Source organism: Haliaeetus leucocephalus, unplaced genomic scaffold (assembly GCF_000737465.1).
Source record: "Haliaeetus leucocephalus isolate CR32 unplaced genomic scaffold, Haliaeetus_leucocephalus-4.0 Scaffold151, whole genome shotgun sequence".
Lineage (NCBI taxonomy): Eukaryota > Metazoa > Chordata > Aves > Accipitriformes > Accipitridae > Haliaeetus > Haliaeetus leucocephalus.
The window spans coordinates 13,769,143-13,789,660 of record NW_010972587.1 but is presented as its reverse complement, the minus strand read 5'-3'; positions in this window follow the sequence as shown (position 1 = coordinate 13,789,660).

Here is a 20,518-nt window from a genome sequence, read left to right as displayed (position 1 = left end):
ACCATGAAGAAACATGTCATGAATTAGGAAGGTACATGCTTGACTGGAAAGGTAGGGAAATGTGAAAAGATGGTGGAAATGGCTTATTTAGGACACAACACAGATGATAGCTTTTCAAACAAAGCAGCAGATTGAGTCCTTTGCTGAGATGGTGACACACGTTTGTACACTATTCCAGCTCTGTTCCTGTCACTGAGCAGTATACAAAATTTGGCAAACAATGGAATGGCCTCTGAACTCTGGAACATACATTAATAAAGTAGCTGAAGCTTGTGAATCTTTTGACAAGCAACTGATGGTCCTTTAAGATACACCGAAAGCAGATCTGGGAGAGTTTTAACGCAAGTGAATGCTAAGAGAAGGAAAATGCTAAGTTTTTACTCAAAAACGGTTCTTGGCTTCCTTTCTGATCTAGTGCGTCAGTGTAGTAAGAGGAAGGGAAAAGAGTGATCAACACGAGAAAGAACTGCCATGACTGAGAACTGTGCAACTGCCAGGTTCTTACAGAGCTGCGTTCGCGTTTGGGGTGACAGTTGTCACTGTGTTTTGGTTCCATCATATGAAAGGTTTCAGTGCCAAATTCTAGAGATGAAGTGTAAGCTTTCGAGGTTATAATATAGAAGTAATTTTTTTTTTTTTTAATGTGAGTGTGAATGCTCACAAAAAGGTTTTCTCAGTTTCTTTTTATCATTAGGGAAATATTCTTAGGCATATAGATGAATTTCAGTTGATTTGCAGAAAATGTGTTATATGGGAGAAGTGATCTTGTTGAGTTGATTTTTTTTCCCCCTCCAAAGTAAGTGTAGGAATGTGTAATATTTGTGTGAACAATCTGTGAGATTTGAGTCACCCACTCAGGCTGTATTGTTATGCATTGAGTGGGTTAACCAGTCTTTGGGAAGGGAGATGCAGCAGTTTGTAAGAGGTTTAAGTTGAAACGCAACAGATTCTGAGATCTGCTTTATGGACTTAAGTACCTAAGGTAACAGTTGGACACATTCAAGTCCACTAGTGACTTTCCAAAAGATGGAACTATTGCTTCAATGACATAGTTTGCCTAAAATTTCTGTTATTTTCTTTATTTGATTAATATATGCTTTATTCCAGTTTAAAAGTACATTCTACTCAGGTAGACATTAATTGATATAGCTTCTTTTGGAAAGACTTCCAGGGGCCTGCAAATATTTCTTCTGAGGATGTACTAATTTTGGTTCACTAGACAGACCATGGAGGTAAACTTCTTGTCTCACTCAAAGATCTTGTCTCAAACCTCAGGAAGCTGTAGGGGTTCTTCTAATGAAAAAGCTATGCCTAAGGCTAGTTTAGAGCAATAGTAAAGAAGTCTTCCGCAAAAGCCCTGTAAATCCCTTCCACTCATTAAAAGGTGAAAGTCTGAACAAGATTTTTAGTGATGTGCATGAAAGCTGCATCTTGGAAACACACTAAAAATGCAGAACACTGAGCTGTATGTATAAAAACCTAGAGAGAGGCCTGAGCTAAAGACAACATCCAATCTATTGAGCAGAGAGACAGGCAAGACGGCTCTATTTTCTATGGAATGTGAGAAAAGAAGCAGCAGAGAGGGAGCACAGAAATGAATTCTGGTTTAGCTGATTGCTAGGCATCTAGTAGTTAAGATATGATTTTGGAAAAAAAGTAGTGACATGTTTTGTTTAAAACCATCATCCATTTTCTTCATGTCATAAAGATTCTCAAGACAAACTTTAAATGCGAGGAAACATAGCCTATTCCAAGAAATAAATTAGTTCTGAAGACCTCCCCAAATCTCTCTTTAAGCCAAATATGAAAGTGTATTTTTATTCGTGCTCTCCTGCTGCACATTTGCTGTTATAATTCTGAGCTGCTACAAATGCTGTAGATAGACAGAAATAATCTTGGGGAAAGAACACTATTGTTTGTGTATATAATTCCTGAGTAGCCAAATGCATCCTTATCATAACACTTTCTCTGTTGTGCATTTGGTCTGGGAGTACTCACAGGATCAAAATAGACTCTTCTAGGAATTAACCATTGGCAACAAACAAAGGGAGACCTAAAATAACCTGGTGATGACCTCCAATATTTTTAGATCAATGCATTTCTGTTCAGGCCATTTCTTATTGCATTACAGTATGAAACTTTTTGGCATCATTGCTTCCATTTTCCATTCTTATTAGTTTCTCATTCACTTGCCAGAATATTTCACTCCAAGGTCAAAGTATCTGCTGATTGAGGTTTGTTCAAGCAGCTGACAGAAATTGTTTCGGGCAGTAGCCTGACCTTGGACTAGGAGATTTAGCAGCTTAAAAGTCAGCAGTAGACAATTACTCAATGTGGAAGAGTAGTTATTTGTTGGTTATTAAGCCTTGCTTATTCAAGGAAGTAGAAAAAAATATCTTTGTCTTCACATAGTTATTTGGATATTTCATATTTTTCAACAATACTTTTTTTTATTATTCTGTGTAACTATATTTTCTAGGTTATTCTTTCTAGTAACATATACTATTCTGAGCTTTTGGTAGATATTATTATATTACCTTGGCATATATTATTTCTCACAATATTAGTTCTAATAATGACATATGTAATTATGTCATTGTGGGCTTTTATCTCAGTACTTTAGAATTTTACAAAATTAATGTTTGAGAACAAGTAATTGTTTTGCATTCTACATACATGTGGGAAGGTTATTTATCTAGTTTCTAGAAGAGTGGAACATGGGCATGTTGGCTTTATTTCAGTTTAAGTAAAAATTAGAATAATTTCTTTTTAGAGCAATTGGTGCTGTTGCCTGATTATGTTTTATGAAATAAAAACTGTCCAGAAACAGGATTATATGTTTATCAGTATATCTATAGAAATGCAGATACTGGATCATTAAATCCCTAGTAGGGCTGTAGGAAAAGCTACAATATCAAAAAGTATAATGACACTAAAGAAGAGTAAATAGTTGCTAGAAGGAAGATTAAAATCCCAGACTTGCAACCAGCTGCTGACAAGAATGGGTAGAAGTGCAGGTGTTTCCTGCAGGGATTCTGACTTCTTTTGGTGGTAAACCACTGATTGTCACTGATATGTAAGCCTGCAGAAATTAAGCTGGAGAGCAGAAGTAGATTTGTTAGAGCTAATATGGTTGAAGTAAGCCTTCCTTTAGCCCTTTTTTCCTTAACACTTCAAAGTGCAGACCATTATTTTCAGTATTAGTTTCAAAAGGAATAATAGTATGCAAATGCTTAATGGGAGTAGAGTGCCTTTATTAAATAAAAAAAAAATAAAATTACTCTTCCTGGTGTTTGGTCCTGCATCTCATAATCAGTGTGGCAAGTGATTTCTAGTTTTGACTGCAATAGGTTTGAAATAGCTAATACTTTTATATCTCTTTCTTCTTTTTCTGAGCCACCCTTGTTTGCTATGCATTTTTATTATTATTTCTATCTAATGCCTAGGATTTTTTTCTGTTTTGATTTTATTCAGATTGTCTTTTTACTAGAAGTTTTGGCTAGGGCTTATATTTAACAACATTTAGTCTACTTTAAAAATACTTCAGAATTTTATAAAACTTTATTAAAATGATATTAAGTGTCAAAAGAGTAACTTGGAAACACTGTTTTATCAATCAGAATGAGATAATTTAATCCTTATTCCTCGGACTGAAAGACCCTTCACAAAATTGTAAACATACCTCTCTTAATAGGCAGAGTAAGTGAAGTTTATTAGCTGTATAGTTGAACTTCTCTCTGATGCAGAGAACTCAAATGGAGTAGTATTCCAGGACTGAGCAGGACTCATGTGAAACTTTAGGCTGAGAGCTCTCTCTTTTGAGATGAACAAAAAGGAATGCAGAGAAAAGGAAGCAGTAAAACATACATACCTATATAAAATACCAAAACAATAACGGAGTAAAGGTCTTGGTTATTTGTAATTCAGTAAAGTTTAGCTTATGAGCCTTAACATACGCTTTGATGCTACATAACAAAGAAAAAAAATGAATAAAACAGTATCGGCAACTAATCTGGAATATATATAGTCTGTTGGGAATCCCTATTTAAGAGTGATGTGATTTTTGGGAAGTTATGTGAAGGATGAAGAATCCTTCAATCATCTTATTAATTTGAGATCTCGTACGTTACATTTTTGAGGTCTGTTTTCAGTATCCCTATTACAGGTTTTTAGAGAAAAAAGGCAATAGGTCCTAATTCTTGCAGTTTTTTCATTCTGTTGAAGTCTTAAACGGCCAAGCTGACAACCCTTACAGTATCCATTTTCTAATGAATGAGAGACTTTGACTTCCCATTCTCCAAAGATTACTCTGAACCCATCTATTAGCTGCTTACAAATATACTAATAGTACCATCCATTCCTTTAGCACAGCAATTTGTATTGCCATTTTATAAAACACAAAAGACAATTATATACATTATAGATACAACTACATACATTTCTGGTCAGCATACTATCAGTCTGTTCTTTACATTTTTTATTTTCATCCCAGAGATACTCTAAATAAAATTGTAATCTTTACCCTTTTCTCCCTTAGAATTCCAAATTAGAAAGATCAAACTATTGCCTTTTCTCCATATGATGGCACTTTAGGAAAACCAGAAATTGCTATCAGCACTTTACCATGTTTAATTGATGCAGTAATAAAAGGCATGTAGACCTTAGCCACACAAATGTAGATGAAATTTTGGTAGCAAGTTTTGCTTGTTACCAAATTTTGCTTAGAATGCTTTCATGTGGACATATGGCGCTTCATCTATTAGATATGGATATATTAAAATGGCTATTTTTTACTCAGTGGATCTACTTTATATACTCTGGCATATCTATTACATTTAGAGACAAAGGCATGGTATTTACCTTTATAGAATCAAAGTAAGTGAGCTAGACTTTATTCCTTCTTCTGTATTGTTAGCAATAGAGTTGCTTAATAAATTATCCTTAAAGGAGCAAATTTTTTATGTTGTACCTGTATAATTCCATTACAAGACTGACAGAGTGATTCCTTAGAGAAGGTAGATGCAACTTCACTGAACTAAAGCATTACACATCCATCTGAGTTAGCACAAAGGTAACTTAAATATAATTTAGTCATCAGAAACATAATCACTAGGTATCAAACATGAATTAAAAAATCCCAAGCTAATTTGTAGATTTGAGATTATGGGTGCATCTACATTAGCAATTTGGTTGTGATCAAGAGCGCACTTTTGAAGCATCCCCAGCTCCTGCACTTGTTTCATCTTACGGAGTGATCTTGAGTGCATGGGCTGAACTCCCTCGGAATGGAACCCAGCTGAAATGTGCACTCCACGAGCACACCTGACATCCTCCAGCTGGTACTGGAGATTCAGTCTCTAGGAACAGACTAGAACAAGTTCAAAGTAAAAACCCCAAAATGTGCATTATGTGAACATTTGGTCCCTGGGACAGTACAGATCTGCTCTGATTGCACTGCTTTCCTTGTTAATATAGCCATAGCCTACTTTGCTAATTAGGAAACAAAATTTTTTGAAGCGATATGAGAAAGAACTATGCCATTTCTGGAGAGCTGCTTTTTAAAATATCTATATTTGAAAAAGCCTTCAAAGACACCACTGCTACCTCCACTTTTCTTTGCAGAGAGAGGAGAGAGGAATTGCTTACAAACTTTATGCCACAAACTAAACATTTCTTACTTGTCACAGAACTACATCTTCTGTCTGTCTTAAAGAGCTAAAGAGAAGATTTTCAGTGTCTCCTCAGTGCCATTAACATAGATGACAAAACTGCAGTGATTACAAATACCTAACAAAACATACCAGTGCATTGCATATGGTGTCGTATCTGTTTCAAGGTTAAAGTTTATGAAAGGGCCTATGCCCCTGGTTTGTAGTTTGTCTTATGATTTAGTGAAGAAAAAAGGACCACATCATGAAGCTCTGCTACAAAAAGTGTTCTTCAGCTCTGGAATTACAGTGTCCTTTTCTTTAGTTCTTTGGTTTATTTCCATAAAATAACAAACTTAATGCATCAGGTCTTTTCCTAGGAGCCTCCATTTTTTCCAGGCTACTCTCCATAGACCATCTACATGTAAATGCTGGCCCTAACCCAGAGACCACTTGTCTGGGCAGCTCGGTTGATAGGCAGCAGATCAGTCACAGACGGGAAGATTCAGTGTGACGTCTCTGTTCACACTGTTTTTCTACAATCATTTGCAGGGACTGAGAGAACAGAGAGCCTGCCCTTATCTGTGCTGCAGACGTGCATGGTTGCTGCAGAGAACCCATAATAATTTCTTAAAACACATATTGAAGAATGTCTGAGAATACTGTCTATCCTACTATAATACTGCTCCTGCTGTTCTTTCAGATATCCCAGCAATACCCACCTACCCGTCACTCAGCAACTTGCATGCTCCAAAGAATGTTCTTCTCCTCTCTGGCTTTTCAGCACCTATATGATCTATAGTTCACAAGAGCCTGATAGTTCAGGGAGAGTGCAAATTGGTGTGTTTTCAGGGAAGTGTAAGAAGAAAAGGAAATGAGTTGACCAGTGCTATAATGCCAAATCCCAATTTCAGTGAGAGGTCAGATGACTCTGTTGCCTGATCTGACATCAGATGCAGCATCTGAGCCAGCTCTAAACAGGCTTAGCCACTTGGCATAGCGCTGTGCTGTGTGGAAATACGAAAACAATGTAATTACAGCAGAAGGACGTACCAGAACAGTCTGTCTCTGAAGTCAGTGTATCTGGGATCATGTTGTGTATTTCTGATAAGGTACTACTTTGCATAGTGTGGGTGCACATTTAATGGCCAGTATTCGTAGTCCCACAGGTGCACAAAGTAAAGGATCTGGGAACATAAAAATATGGAGATGACAAGGTGGGAGAGACTGTTGCTAGTGGGATGCAGTAAGAGACTGCGATTCGCCTTGGAAAGCTCAAGGGCTGTAAGATGTGGCATCTGGCATACAGGGAGAAGGAACTGTAGTAGCTGATAGTACAACTTCTGTTGTAGTTGTACTGGGTGGAAAAGAGCATGCAAGTGGTATTCTTTTTTGGGGGGGAGAAGAGGAGGGAGCCCGGAGAGAATATAGGAATCCACAGAAAGCACTGGGCAAGGAGGCAAAGACAGAACAAAGGGGTGAAGGGGAGAAGTCACAAGGAACAGCAGAGGAAAAGAAAGGAAAGTGGGCTGCAGCATCCTAAGTGCCTGTGATGTTTAAGAGTAGGATCTCAGGAGGGGAGTCTTCCCTTAAGAGAAAAGAAATCACGCCTTGAACACTGATGGAAATAGGTCTCACGTACAGCCCCAGAGGCTGCTCAGGAGAACTGTGAGAGACAGTCTGGACAGGAGAGGCAAATACATGAAAAAGAAAAAATAATACTTTGTTTAGAATTCTTCCTAAAAGAGATACTTTCACTTTCATATGTATGCTTGTTGCGGTTTGGGTTTTGGGGCAAGCAACAAGATTAAGTTAGCTGTGGCAGACCCTAGGCCTCAGTTTCTCCGATCTAAAACAGGGCAAACTTTCCTTTGATAACAGCAACCCTGACGAGTATCTAGCACCAGCTCCCTGCATGATAGTGATGCTGGCTGCCTTTACACATTAAAAGGCAGGTTCCAGGCTCGTTTTCTAGGGAAAAGGGTCTTTATTTGTTATAGTGAAGAATATGGTATCGGTAGCATCCCGAAATATTTCTTTTTTGTCTTTGGAAAAGCTTTCGCACCATTTAAAAATAAAAATGAAGATTTTCAGCAGAGGCAAAGGTGGGGGCTAATGTTACTGCTCCTACAATTTCCATTATTTAAGATGTTTTTCAGAGAAGCAGTTGGAGTAGAAGGCAGAGAGTGGGAGTGCTGAATGGGAAGGTGAGGGGGTCGGCAGATCTCCGCAGAGCCAGTGGAGCTCCCTCAAGCCTCTGATTTACTTTTTCTGAGTCAGAGAATTCAGGGTTGATGGTGGCAATTATGTATGCTGGGTACAGCAGAGATCTGAGATAATGAGATAATGGTCTTCCTTAGAAGAAGCAAAAAGCAGTAGCTGAGAGCAATAGAAGAGGAAAGTAAGAAGAAAGGAAAAACATGAAGTGGGAGTCGGTCAAGGCATATGTTTTAGCAATGGTGCTGGAATTTCAGGTCTTTAAACATCTTCAACAGGTGATACTTCCTCTCTGGGGCTCTGTAGCAGCTATTAATATGGAAAAGAGACATTAAAATGTAGAGACACAGTCTGGCGCTTAGTCCCTGAGAAGTTTGCAGACAGGGACCTGTGGGAAACTTCCTCAAGGAAAGTGTTTTGCCCTGAGGGTATAAATGGCGGAGCATTTTTCAGCGTTGTTCCTAAGCAAAGGGAGCTAGGGAGGTTCAGACCAAGATCATCTTCTCTTCATTAATGAGCTGTAAGAGGTCCCAGTGTGTTTTGGAAGGCTTGAAGAGATCGCTGTTCGTAAGTGTTGTAGGATGACTTTTCAGGTTCACCCTGTTGTAGCCTGAATGATTTGATAATGCCTTGCCTACACTACACTTCCCTTACAGTCTAGGGATGTCTCTGTAATTTATTAATTTTCTTGGTAATACATTTCTTACCCAGCTTTGATCTAGTGACTTCATTTTGTCTCCTTTTTTTATTTCATTTAATTTTATTTTACTTTTTTCATTTTGCCACTTAGGGTAAGGTGATTACTGCATTTTAATAACTGAAATTACTGCAGCATTTTGGAAGTAAACAGTTGATCACTATTTAGGCTGAATCCAGTTCCCTTTAAAAGACTGGTTACCCAATGACAGGTCACATGTGGGGTCAAAGAATATCAACAGTACTCTGAAACTATTCTACTCTGGACTATTCAATGAGTAGATAAATTTGTTAGCTTTCAATACTAATAGTTGCTCAGGCATCATTATATATGAATTTATTCATCTTGTTTTCTGTTCTATGCATTTCTGTAGCACCTCTGTTATTATCACAATTTAGTACATCTCTATCATTTCCTTTGACTATTATTTTCAATAGAGAATACCTAAAAAGTGGACAGAATTAGGTTACTGAATAATGCAAACCACAAGAGAGATTTAAAGAGAGGAAAAAGAAAATACAAGCTAATGGCTAGTTCAACCCTCATTAAATACAAAATGTAACATTTATGATAGTTTCCGAATTCCTTAAGCATCCTGTATATCCTATGGCCTTTGTTTCAACCCTACAGCTGTGCAACCCCTCAATTTAAAGTGCACAATAACTGTTCAGAGGAAGGGAGGGTTTTGCATTTGCAGATGCATATGCATATGCATTCAGTAAAATAGTTTCCAGCAATCGCTGAGTAAAATTCCAGTCCTCCAGATCATTTCTACCTCAGTGGGACCTGCAGAGCTTAGAAACAGTCTGATTTCTGAATCCCCTTCTAACACTCCCTGTGATGTCGGAGACATTTTTCTTTATCTCAACCCTGTTTACCCTGGTCAGCACCTCAGCCATCTTCTTTTTACTAGTTATTTGACATCCATCATTAGCGTACACTACCAGGATGTTCTAGTACAAAGCACTAAAAGTCATCATGGTGAATGCTTGTATCACTCCAGAACACATTATGATTTTAAAGACTGGACCTATTACAAAATAAGAATGCTGCTTCACTGTATGCAGAAAGAGAGTTATATTAGTATGTGGAGAATCAAGCTCTGCAATCAAGCTATTTCCTGATACGCATCTCTTCATAGCTCATGTCACATGAGTATGTTTTAACAGGATAAATTGAAGCAAAACAAGTATCTTAATTTTACTTCTCTGGGTTTTGAGAGAAACAGGAAATACAAAAGGAAATTAATACATCCAGCACTCTTGGGTAATAATTATCATAGGAGCTTGAAAAACAGTCACACAGAGAAGAATGTATGCAGAGTCAGAGACCACAGTGACCTCCCACACTGTGAAGTTCTTTAGAATTACTGAAATTATACACAAAGTAAAAGCTCTTCTTTCTCAAACAGCCGCCTCGATGTCACTTGTTTCCACATTCTGGCTTCTGTCGCTGCATCCCACACTCTCTCTGTTGCTAAGTGCTTTAGGCTTCTGCAATATGTTCCAGCAGCTCCCTGTTTCTCTCAGATCTCCAAACATGCTATCATCTGAGAGCAGAATGTCTAGGTTTATCTGACATGGTAAGAAAAAAAGATTAAACTGTACAAATCACAGCTTCCTAAAGAACACGAGAATTTTCCATACAAAAAAAAGAATGTCTTTGTAATCTTGCATGCTCTTTCATAACATTTTGTTAGAACATGTTTTCAATTCACAGTAGGATATGTGAGGGATGGGGGCACATTATGGCTCCTAGGAGTAGCTACAACTAAACCTTGACTGTGACAGTAGCAGCACAGAGCACACAGTACTTGCAGGGGCTTAGATCAGTGTTGTCACTGAGCTATGCAAATAAGGAAGCTCATAAATAAATGGAAATCATAGGAAAAGTGAAAAAAGAAGACAATACAACAGTTAAGAATTTATATCATTTTGTAATTATATTAGTAAGTATTGACTGCTACATCTATTCATCATTCTGGCTTAAGCATTGTTTGGTTTCTTCTACTCTTGTAGCAGGCATGTAGTAGCTTCCATTTAGGAGACAATTATATTGTCACAGTTATTCACGCAGCAATGCCTGTCTTTTTTTTTTTTTTCCTTGGTGGATAGGCATCTTACTAAATGCAGCTTTCAGTCCATGTGACTTTACCCATCTTGGGGTACAATTCCACAGCTCTCCCTGTATCCTCGGCTACGGTACCAGCATGCCTACTACTGTGATTGCTGGCAGATTTTCCTGTAGCTCTTCCATTCAAGTTAGGATGAACCACATTAATAGTGATGAAAGCACTGTCTTAAAAGCTAACATATATAATGAAACTTGGTGCACATCCCCCCTACCAGATGCAAGAAACATTCTAGGTACATGTTTATGTTAGATTTGCCATATCCCAAAGCCAGCTCAAGGTACAGGCAAAATAGGCAGTATTTTCGTGAGAAAGTAATTCAGCACATTAGGAGTGGATCAGTAGAATGAAACAGTTGATACTGAGGCACCTCATTTTTCCATGATATGGGTTTTGGGGGCTTATTCTGCATTATATTTAGCCTGGTCCCTGAAGCCAAACACCTCCGCTACACATGTGTTTCAAAGCTTTCTGAGGAGAAGAAGTGTTAGGTATGTGCTGGAGGACCTTGTGACTGTGCAGCTCACACGCTATTTTGGAACCTACTGTCCCCATTAGCACTAGGGTGCATGTGGAGCAGATTTGAAGCAGAGCTTCTGTTTTAATTTCCTCTTTAAGGAGTTTAGTTTGTATGCACCAAAACCGCTCTGAGAACTGACACACCACCTGGTAAATGGAGACAATGACAGGATTTTCCTCCAAACTGCACTATTGCTTTGAGACAAATTGCTAATGTAGACACAGCCTTTGACAGCTGCTGAGGGCAGCAATCTGCCAATTCCGCTAAGGGCCTAGGAGAGGAGACCAGCTGCTTTAGGCTGAATCTCTTCCCTTCATATAGACCACCTTTCAATATCACTGCGGGCCTTCCTGCTCTCCTATCAGTGCTCTGTCTTCTTCCTTTTCCCACATCCATGCTCACCACCAGGAAAAGGTCCCTTATCTGCCCCATTACCATCCGTGTGGAACGTAGAGGAAGCAAGCTGTGGCTGCTGAACGATGATGCAGGCTGTAGAGCGAGGACTGACAACTGCAGAAGACCTGAGCATGGAGATGCCGTAGCCAAAGAGAACTGAGGGAAGAGCATCTCTAGGCTGCGGTGGGCAAACATAGGTTGTGAGAGAAGGGTGTAAAAGCCCCCATGGCTTCTAAAACTCTTCTGCTTTTTTTCACACCTCAGCCTCCTAAAACATCAGCGGCGGTTCATAGTACCCTAACATCCCCCTGGAACAAAAAAAAGACCCCTCCCAGTGTCCCCATTTCTTATTCTGAAATAGCTCGCCTGCCAGTGCTGCAAATTTTGATTAACTACACAAATACAGAATTTTTAAAACCATGCTTCAGCAGATGCTTCCTCTCTGCCTCATTCTCCCCACAGAGAGGGAAAGAGGGTTTCTTTTTAAATCGGTCTGGTTTCTCCTGGTTCCTAGGCCTCTTCTTTGCCTCCAGACATGTTCTTTTAATAACTGCATGCTGAGACAAGAGATATCTTGACTCTGTCTTCATTCCCTCAGTTAGTCCGGGCCTGAAACCAAAACTGATAACTACTCTTTCCCTTAATCAAAACCTGAGGTAGGATGTTCTGTTGCTTGACATCTTAAAAGCCTCTGTGGAGGGCCAGGATTAGGACACCCTCTCCTCTACAGTAGTGTTAAATGGCCTGGGTTATTCTGAATCAGAGAAGAATACCAGCCAAGGCAGACATTACTCTCGGCTGGGATGCAGCAATTAATAAACTAAAAAGCGGTCTAAGAATCAGCTGAAAAGCATGTCTTGTCCCTTTCTAACTGGACAAAATAATAGCAGGGCTCCCACCCAATCTGGGGCTAAGGCCCAGGTCAAACACGTAAGGTACACATAGCCCCTGCACCATTCTTTGCACCATTCTTTGCTTCCTGCTTCTTTTCCCCTGACGCACCGGTTAAACTAAGTAGGTTTTACAGTGTAGTCATATGCTTAACTTGCTAATAATCAGCTCAGTGTAAATATCGACGTGGTGCTGCAGAGAAGCTCAAATGTCATCGTAATTGTTGCCCTGGATCAGTTCAGAGAGCACACTGCGCGGGGAAGGAACAGAGAGAACAAAGTTAGGTGCCAGAGGACAAACAGGGGCCCTACAGCAACCACGGGAGAGCAAAAAGGAGAGAGGCAAAACAGTAAGAGAGCTGGTAAAGCTAGGGTCATCCGGAGTCGTCCAGCTGGACTCTGACAGGGTGGAAAAGTAGTGCCCAACAGAGCATCTACAGATCCGCACGGGGTGACACCAGTGATAAGATTTTCAAGATTCTTCTATGTAGAAAGACTAGGAAAAAAATCAGGCAGTAGCCCAAACAGTTTTGAATTCAGCTGACAATGGCCAAAAGCAAAGAGTGTCTGTGTGGTTCATTCACTAGTATCTGATTAAAACAAAACCAAAAAATAAAACCTCAGCTGTAACGGACAGCACTTTGACATCTTTGCTGATATGCTCCCACAAAGGCCAAGGAATAATGCAGGTAGAAGTGACCTGTATCTCACATGTAAGGAGATCAATCTAGGAAGCACCGAGACATGTTGCGTTGCAGCGCTGTGCCCACTACAATTGCGGAAAGACAACCTTCCCTTTTAACTTTCCCTTTATTCCCTTTAACAACTACAAATGTCTCTTTAAGGGTAGTATACACAGATGCAGTGTATTCCCTGAACTCTATTCTTGGTATGTTACTAAGATACGACTGTTTCTATGGAGAGCTTATTGGTGGGCAAAATAAACTGTTTTGATGAATTATAAAGAAGGTAAATTAATTTTTAAAACAAAATATTGCATGACAATGCTAATGACACAAAGTCATGCTAATATCGAATTTCAAGTACATACTTCCCTCCTCTTTTTTATTATTTTTCTTTTTAATTTCTAGTAGACATTTATCCTAAATTCTGTATGGTCTACAAACTGCTGGAAGTTAATATCTGTCCTGCAAAATACTTCACGAACTGTAACAGCCACCTATGTAGTGGCTACAAAAGCTCCAACTGAACATTTGCTTGTTTTTAAAAGCTAAGTATAACTGTACAGCAATTTATTGTGGATTATAAGTATCTACATGACCATGAATATGCCATGTTGTGAAGTGAACAAAAGAGCTTTGAAACAAGAATGGTAAAGGCAAAGAAGGAGAGAACAAATAAGTATGTTAAATAAAGCTCAGCATTTAATTTTAACATGCTTCTGTGGTAACAGCTAGACTCTACAGATGACAAGTAATAGATATGTGGGGGTTTGTGGCATTCCTGCTTCTTTCTTGTTTATAGCTCTAATTATTTTATACTGTGCTGAAACAGACCTTAAAAAATGCTGTGCTTGACTTAGAGAACAGTTTAGTTGATCAATCAACGATTTGGCAAAGTAAGTAACAAGAAGCTACACAAAAAGAAATCAGTGAGGAATTCCACGATTAAACCAATTGGAATTTATGAGTGGCCTCTTTTTTTTTTATCTTTATATCTGTCAAAATTATTTGTCTCATTTGATGGTGCACTTGGATCTTCTCGGTGTCAGAAATATTCCGTATGTTACATACTAGTTTAATCAATTGTCTCTTTTTTTTTTGTTCTCCATAAGAAAGCCAGCCCAGGATCAAAATTCAACCTTAAATGCATATGCAGAAATGTAAAGTTTCTCACTGGCACCTAAGAGAAAGCTCTTCTTTCCACGAGCAGGCAGAAGCTGCCACCTATACCCTTCCATTTTTATGCCACCCTTTTTTCTCTCTCACTTGGTTGCAGCCTTCCAAATCTACCACCAACATATGAATATACACACGGCTGCCTTAAAGCAGGACAATTCACAGGACAGCAAAAATTAGTGAAGAGAAGCCTGACTGATCTGGCTGTGCTGATTTAAAAAAAATTACAGACTACACCGCGTTGTCCCTCCCATCTGCCAGAGGGTACCGTCCTTGTAGGAGGTGTGGCAGAAGAAACTATAGGCTTCTGACTCACCTGCCTCACTGCCCTCACTAGTGGTTAAAGCTAATTGCCACGCTATACAGGGAAACAGGTATGGTTCCTGTCTCCTCTCCCTCAGGGTTTAACAACTTCCAGCAGAAGGGTAGGGCGACTAGCTGGGGCAGTAATGCATTAAAAAGTAACGTCTTAATTCTACCTATTTACCCTGCATAGTTAGTGTTGCTAAGATTATAAGAGAGTAAAAGCCTTTGGCCTAGACTGCCAGATAAAGCCCTACATCTACTTACCTCCTAATTTCCTGCATTCTTTTTCTGTATCTTTTCTCTTGCATTCTCTTTCATCCATCCTGCCCCCCTTCTCTTACCTTAGTGCTTGTTTTGCATAGACAATCTGCCACTGACATCTCAAAAGCTGCCATTATAAACTTGAAAGCAGTCCTGACAGCCAGCTGCTAGTGCACAAAAAACTCCAAAAAGTAGTTGCTCTGAGCATGCACAGGGATCTCTAGAATATATAAGGAATTCTCCGCACATCAACAACACAACTATCGTGTAGCCTTGACTTGCGGTGCACAGAACAATGTGCGCAGTACTCATTCCTCCCTACAGTAGCCTATGTTTCCCCCAACCCACTTCACTCTGTCCCCAGATTTCCTGTACTTAATTTTATCTCCAACATCCACTATGTATACTGGTTCTATTTTCATGTGCCTTTTCTCATACTCTTCATATTCTCTACATCACATTTTGGCTCCAGTCCCACTTCTTTTATTCCCATGTCTCTCCACACCCTCCTGTCCAGGCTTAAAAACATAAATTTGAGAATGATCTGTTTTCATCTTCACTGGAATAGATACCATCTTTGCTAGAACAAACTTCATTTTTATGTAACAGGATTATAGGAAAGTAACCAGGTGTCATGACTGAAAGCAATTTCACTTAAAGTCCTAAAACTCTCTGGAGAGAGCAACCATTACAATAAGGAAAAAATCAGAACTTTGACACCTATAATCTTGTAACTGCAGGAGTCTCTGTGTATTTTGTGCTTTATTTTCAAAGCCACTAAGTACTTTCAATTGGCAACAGTACAAATGTTCTGAGACACACTGATGGCATTTCTAATCAATTCAGTGAGTAATGACTGCAAATTTCTATGAAGCAATTTACTTGCAATGAAGAAGAGATGCTTGCTATTCTGTCCAACACACTGAACCTGCATGAAAGAAACAGAGGAGAAGAATAGAAGGCTCTTCCCCTGCCATTTCAGATTTCTGTCTCATAAAGGGAGACGTGAATCCCTGAATGGTACTTGAAAAGGAGCAGCAGCAGAGGTGTGCATACAGTGACCAGCTTTCATTACCTGCAGATCTTCATTGTTTTGCTGAAATTCTTTTCACTGGTTTTAGTCTTCATCACAAAATATAAATGAAATATAAAAAAAAAAATCTTTCTTTCACGAGGCTAGTGTTTCACAGTGACCTATGCTCTACTGCAGAAACCTCATTTTTAGACAATCTACAGAAAAAACCTCACCGTTTCCTATCTGAGTATGATAATTGTACTGGGTTGGGGTAGGCCTAATATCTTTGGTTTTGAAAAGCAGGATGTCCTGCCTTTCAGAGCAGCAGCAGAGACATAAAGGAGTGTCTAGCCATTTGTTTGCAAACCTGGGCAGAAATATACAGAAAGAGTCTCTCTCCATGCTATTAACTTCCTTCTAAAAGGATTAACCTGACTCTTGCTGAAGTCAGGGGAAAGACTTCATTTATACTAGTTGGAGCAATCTCGAACTACAGAAAAACAAATCAAGAAAAATCAAGCAATGAAACTAGATTTTCTCCTAAAACAATGCCCCATATCCCCAAAATATGCACAACGGGTAGATACTTTGGATGTCCAAGTCCCAGAAATGCCAGATGTAAATAAAACCATCAACTCACATATTGTAAAGGCATAAATTATTATCTATATGAATGACAAATAATCTTCAAAATTTAGTGATATGATGTGTAAGGAAATGAGAAATAATATTTAAGAAGTATTTTGATAGGATGTGAAGTTACATATGGGAACTGAAAGGTTAAGCAACATAAAGGAATAGGAAGAAAAGAGTGACAATGGTATGTCATATGTATATGTCATGTCATATGTAATAAATATTTATATGCTATAAAATGACAAAATAAAGAGATAAGGGACAAGCACAGGGTGACATAGACCTTCCAGTAATGGTAATTTCTCCAGCAGTTGGTTAGTCCCCAAAGACCAGCATAGCTACACAAATGCAAATCTCAAGTGTAGATGCTGAACACCCCATTATTTGCATGTTGGGAATTCTTTCCTGCTTGCCAAACAAGCAAGGTTTACAAGAACAAATAGTAGCTTTCCCTGTTTGTGTCTGAAATGTACAGTGCAACTAAGTCAATGACCAGTTATCAGTTACTCAAATCATGGCAGAAATGGCTACAGTTCTTGTTAGCAGAAGTAGTATATCGCTTTTTGTTTCTTGCAAGGGTGACCACCTTCTTGTTGCTACTTCCTGCTTCCATTCATTCAAAGAGGAAGGGGTTTGGTCTTTCAGTGACATTACAGAATTGTGAGGATTTTTTAGCCTAGAGGCCTGCAAGTATTACTTCGTACTAAATCCAAGTAACCTGGACGATACTTTATATGAATACCAGCTTGGTATAAGAAAGCAAGAAACTATCTTCATCTGATTATTTTAAATGGATTGGAGATTTGCTTAGGTGGAAGACGATCATTACAGAAAGGAGTGCAACACAGACTAATATATAAATAGCTCATGCTGTGAGCAGAACAATAGCTCTGTTTCTTCCCTCAGAGCACAGATACAATTAGTTAGAGGATATTGCTTTCTTCAGAAATTTTTGGCATCCAATAGACAAAAACAATTGCATTTCAAAACAAAATATTGTATTTGAAAATCATTTCCCCTTTTAATTACCTGCCAAAACTTTCAGTCTTTCCCCTACAAATGAACACATCCCTTGTAGTTGAGCACAATGCTTTCCCACACTGCTGTCTGGTTGTGAGGTTGCTGACTCCTGCTGCTGCGACACCAAATCCTGAACTTCGCTCTTGGCAGGAAGGTAACGGCTTTCCGTTGTGTTAAAAATACATATGTTGCTGTAAGGTTTCCATCTACCATTATGTGAACTTCACCGATTTAACTCCTATACTTTTACTGTCACAAAATAACTACATCCTTCTGTTCAATAAATGCAGAGGCAAAGCCAGTGTATTCATATTCAAAGCAGGAAATCTTGGTCCCCTGACAGCACTGTATTCCTACTGCTGGATTTATATTCTAATGGCTGATGTAGATTTCATCAGATTGTCCAGTGGCAATAATTCATTCCATGTAACCTGGGCATACTCTGTTCTCGCTGGCTTAGAGAGCAGACCCATTGCACTCACCAGCCAATCCATCTTAAAACTAGTTTAAAATATTAATAATCATGGTTAGCTAGATGGAAATATGATTGATTGCTACATATTCCACTAAATAATAAAACAAATCAATAGCTATAGTTATAAAACCAGACTCAAGGGATAAATTAATCAAAATCAGTGCCTATGTTTCAAACTTATGTCTGTCACTCAGTCTTGCTTCTGTACTGTCTTTTGCCCAGATGTGAAAATCTTTCTCTGAGGGCACCAGGTAGTGGTAGATACAAAGGCCAAATGGATATCAAGTGTTACACCGTTACAGACTCTTCCCTCTTAACAACTCATTATTCTCTTCATTACAAGTGGAAAACCTTAAAATACTCTCATTGCACTGCAATCAGTGTTGACCCCTTATTTCTTGGGTGACTCATCCTAACTGCTCATTTTTTAGTTTCTTCTTTTGTTTGTCATAATTGTTTTTCCTGTCATAACAGAAGTATCAATGGCAGACATGGATATGTATAAAGTAAAACAAGCATATTTTACTGATATTTTTAATACTTGAAAACAAAACCACGCCTTCATAAACTTCCAACCCATCTTCTACCCGTACTGCGTTTGTGGAACATAATTTACTTGGACGTGCTGCAATAAATGCACTCACTGCTGCGCTGTCTCAAGAACCTGTTTTACAAATCATGTATATAATAACAAACTTGCACACAATCATTTACAATGATATTACTTACCCCAAATAGCCTTCAAATTGAATAAGATAAAACACACATCATCTTGTTAGCATTCAAAGATCAGTAGAACTGGCAGGTCTAGCAAGAACTGGTAGGTACTGAGCTTTAAAGGAGATCCATAAGGGCTATCTTTGCATTACCAGGAAGTTCAAAGCTTGAATGTCTGCTTTCTCTGTGTTATTAACAATCCCACAAGGTTTGCAAAGGGAAGGTAGCTATCCAACGCCTTGAAAACATTAAAAAAGGCCTCAGTAATCATGTTTTGTCTCTATAAACATCAAGTTTGTTTCTGAGTCATATTTACTTCTTTTTATCCTAAACAGATTTCACCAAAAGTCTACATCAGCATGAGCAACGTGAATTTCTGTGCATGTAAGAAGTCGTTTCCTACTTGCACTCCTTTTTTAGGCAAGAGCAAGTGACTTCTGTTTACTGGGAAACATACTTGTCTGTGTTCTGGTTTGCTTGTGCTGCTGGAAGAGTGCAACGGAGCTGGAAGCAGGGGAATTTTCAGCTGGCACTGCTCCTGCGAAGACAGCTCCCACTTGGCCTTACTGTGGAGAAGGACTGGCTAGAATGAGCTGCACGTGGAGATCCTCAGGATCAGGGGCTGCTGCAAATTAAAATACACTCTGTTCTCCACCTAGACACAGCATAGCGCAGACCCGCCTGCAGAGCGACGGAGCTTTGGCCTCCCTCAGCGTATACAGGAGTGTGGCGAAGCAAAGACTCGAAGACCCTTGAGTTAGTTCCTCTTCAGGAGCCCGTGACGTGGCCTGACACAGTCATTCAGGAACCCTGGGGTCTGCACGATGTCGGGAAACCCGTTTTGAGAGGAGGCCCTGTGGTCGGTCGTGACACTGACCTTCAGCTGACAGAGAGTAAGCAGGCAGGCAGCGAGGATTAGCAGATGTCCAAAAGGAAAAAAAACCAACCAATTTGCCAAATTCTGCCCCAAGTGTACCTATGACCTGGTACTTGAAGTTCAAACCCGTGTTGCTAAAATCACTTAAGGTTTAGCCTTCCTGTTATATGTTGTTCTTTGTGTGGTGGAAATCTGAAAACAACAGATAGTGCAGAATAACTGGCTCACGAGACTAGTTTTTCGCTTTTAGGTCTTGTTCAAAGCCTGAGAAATTTAGGGGTGGAAAGGGCTGAGAAGCGAGGGAACGCAAGCTGGATCACTGAGGGGAAAAGGATTCCAGGCACAGGAAGGAAGCGCAGTCGGTGCTGGCAGAGCGATCCTGAAGAAGACAAGAGGGATGGTACAGGCACCGCCAGTGCAGGAGACAAAGGAAAGAAAATACCACAAGAATAAATACGGAAAGGACGAGTTAGAAATCGATCTAAAAACCCACATGGCTTCCCTTAACTTCAGCTACCGACTCCTCAGCCGGCGGTAGGGGGGAGCAGGAGGGGATGCCTTTTACCTCAGAGATGAGCTCAACCCCCCCCCCCAAACCAAACCCAAGCGGGAACACCGCCGGCAGCCGGGGAACGTGAGGGGACCACACGCCCCTTCCCACACTGCGCTCCCCGGGGAGATTCCCCCCCCCTCAGACGACCACCGGCGGGCGGCCTGCGGGGCCGCGGGAGCCCCGGCCGGGCAGATCCCGCTTCCTCCCGCGGGAGAAGGAAAGACAGCGCAGGGCAGGGCCGCCTGAGGAGAGAGACAGCAGCAACGCCCGCCTCGGCCCGGCCCGCTTTGGCGGGCTCCC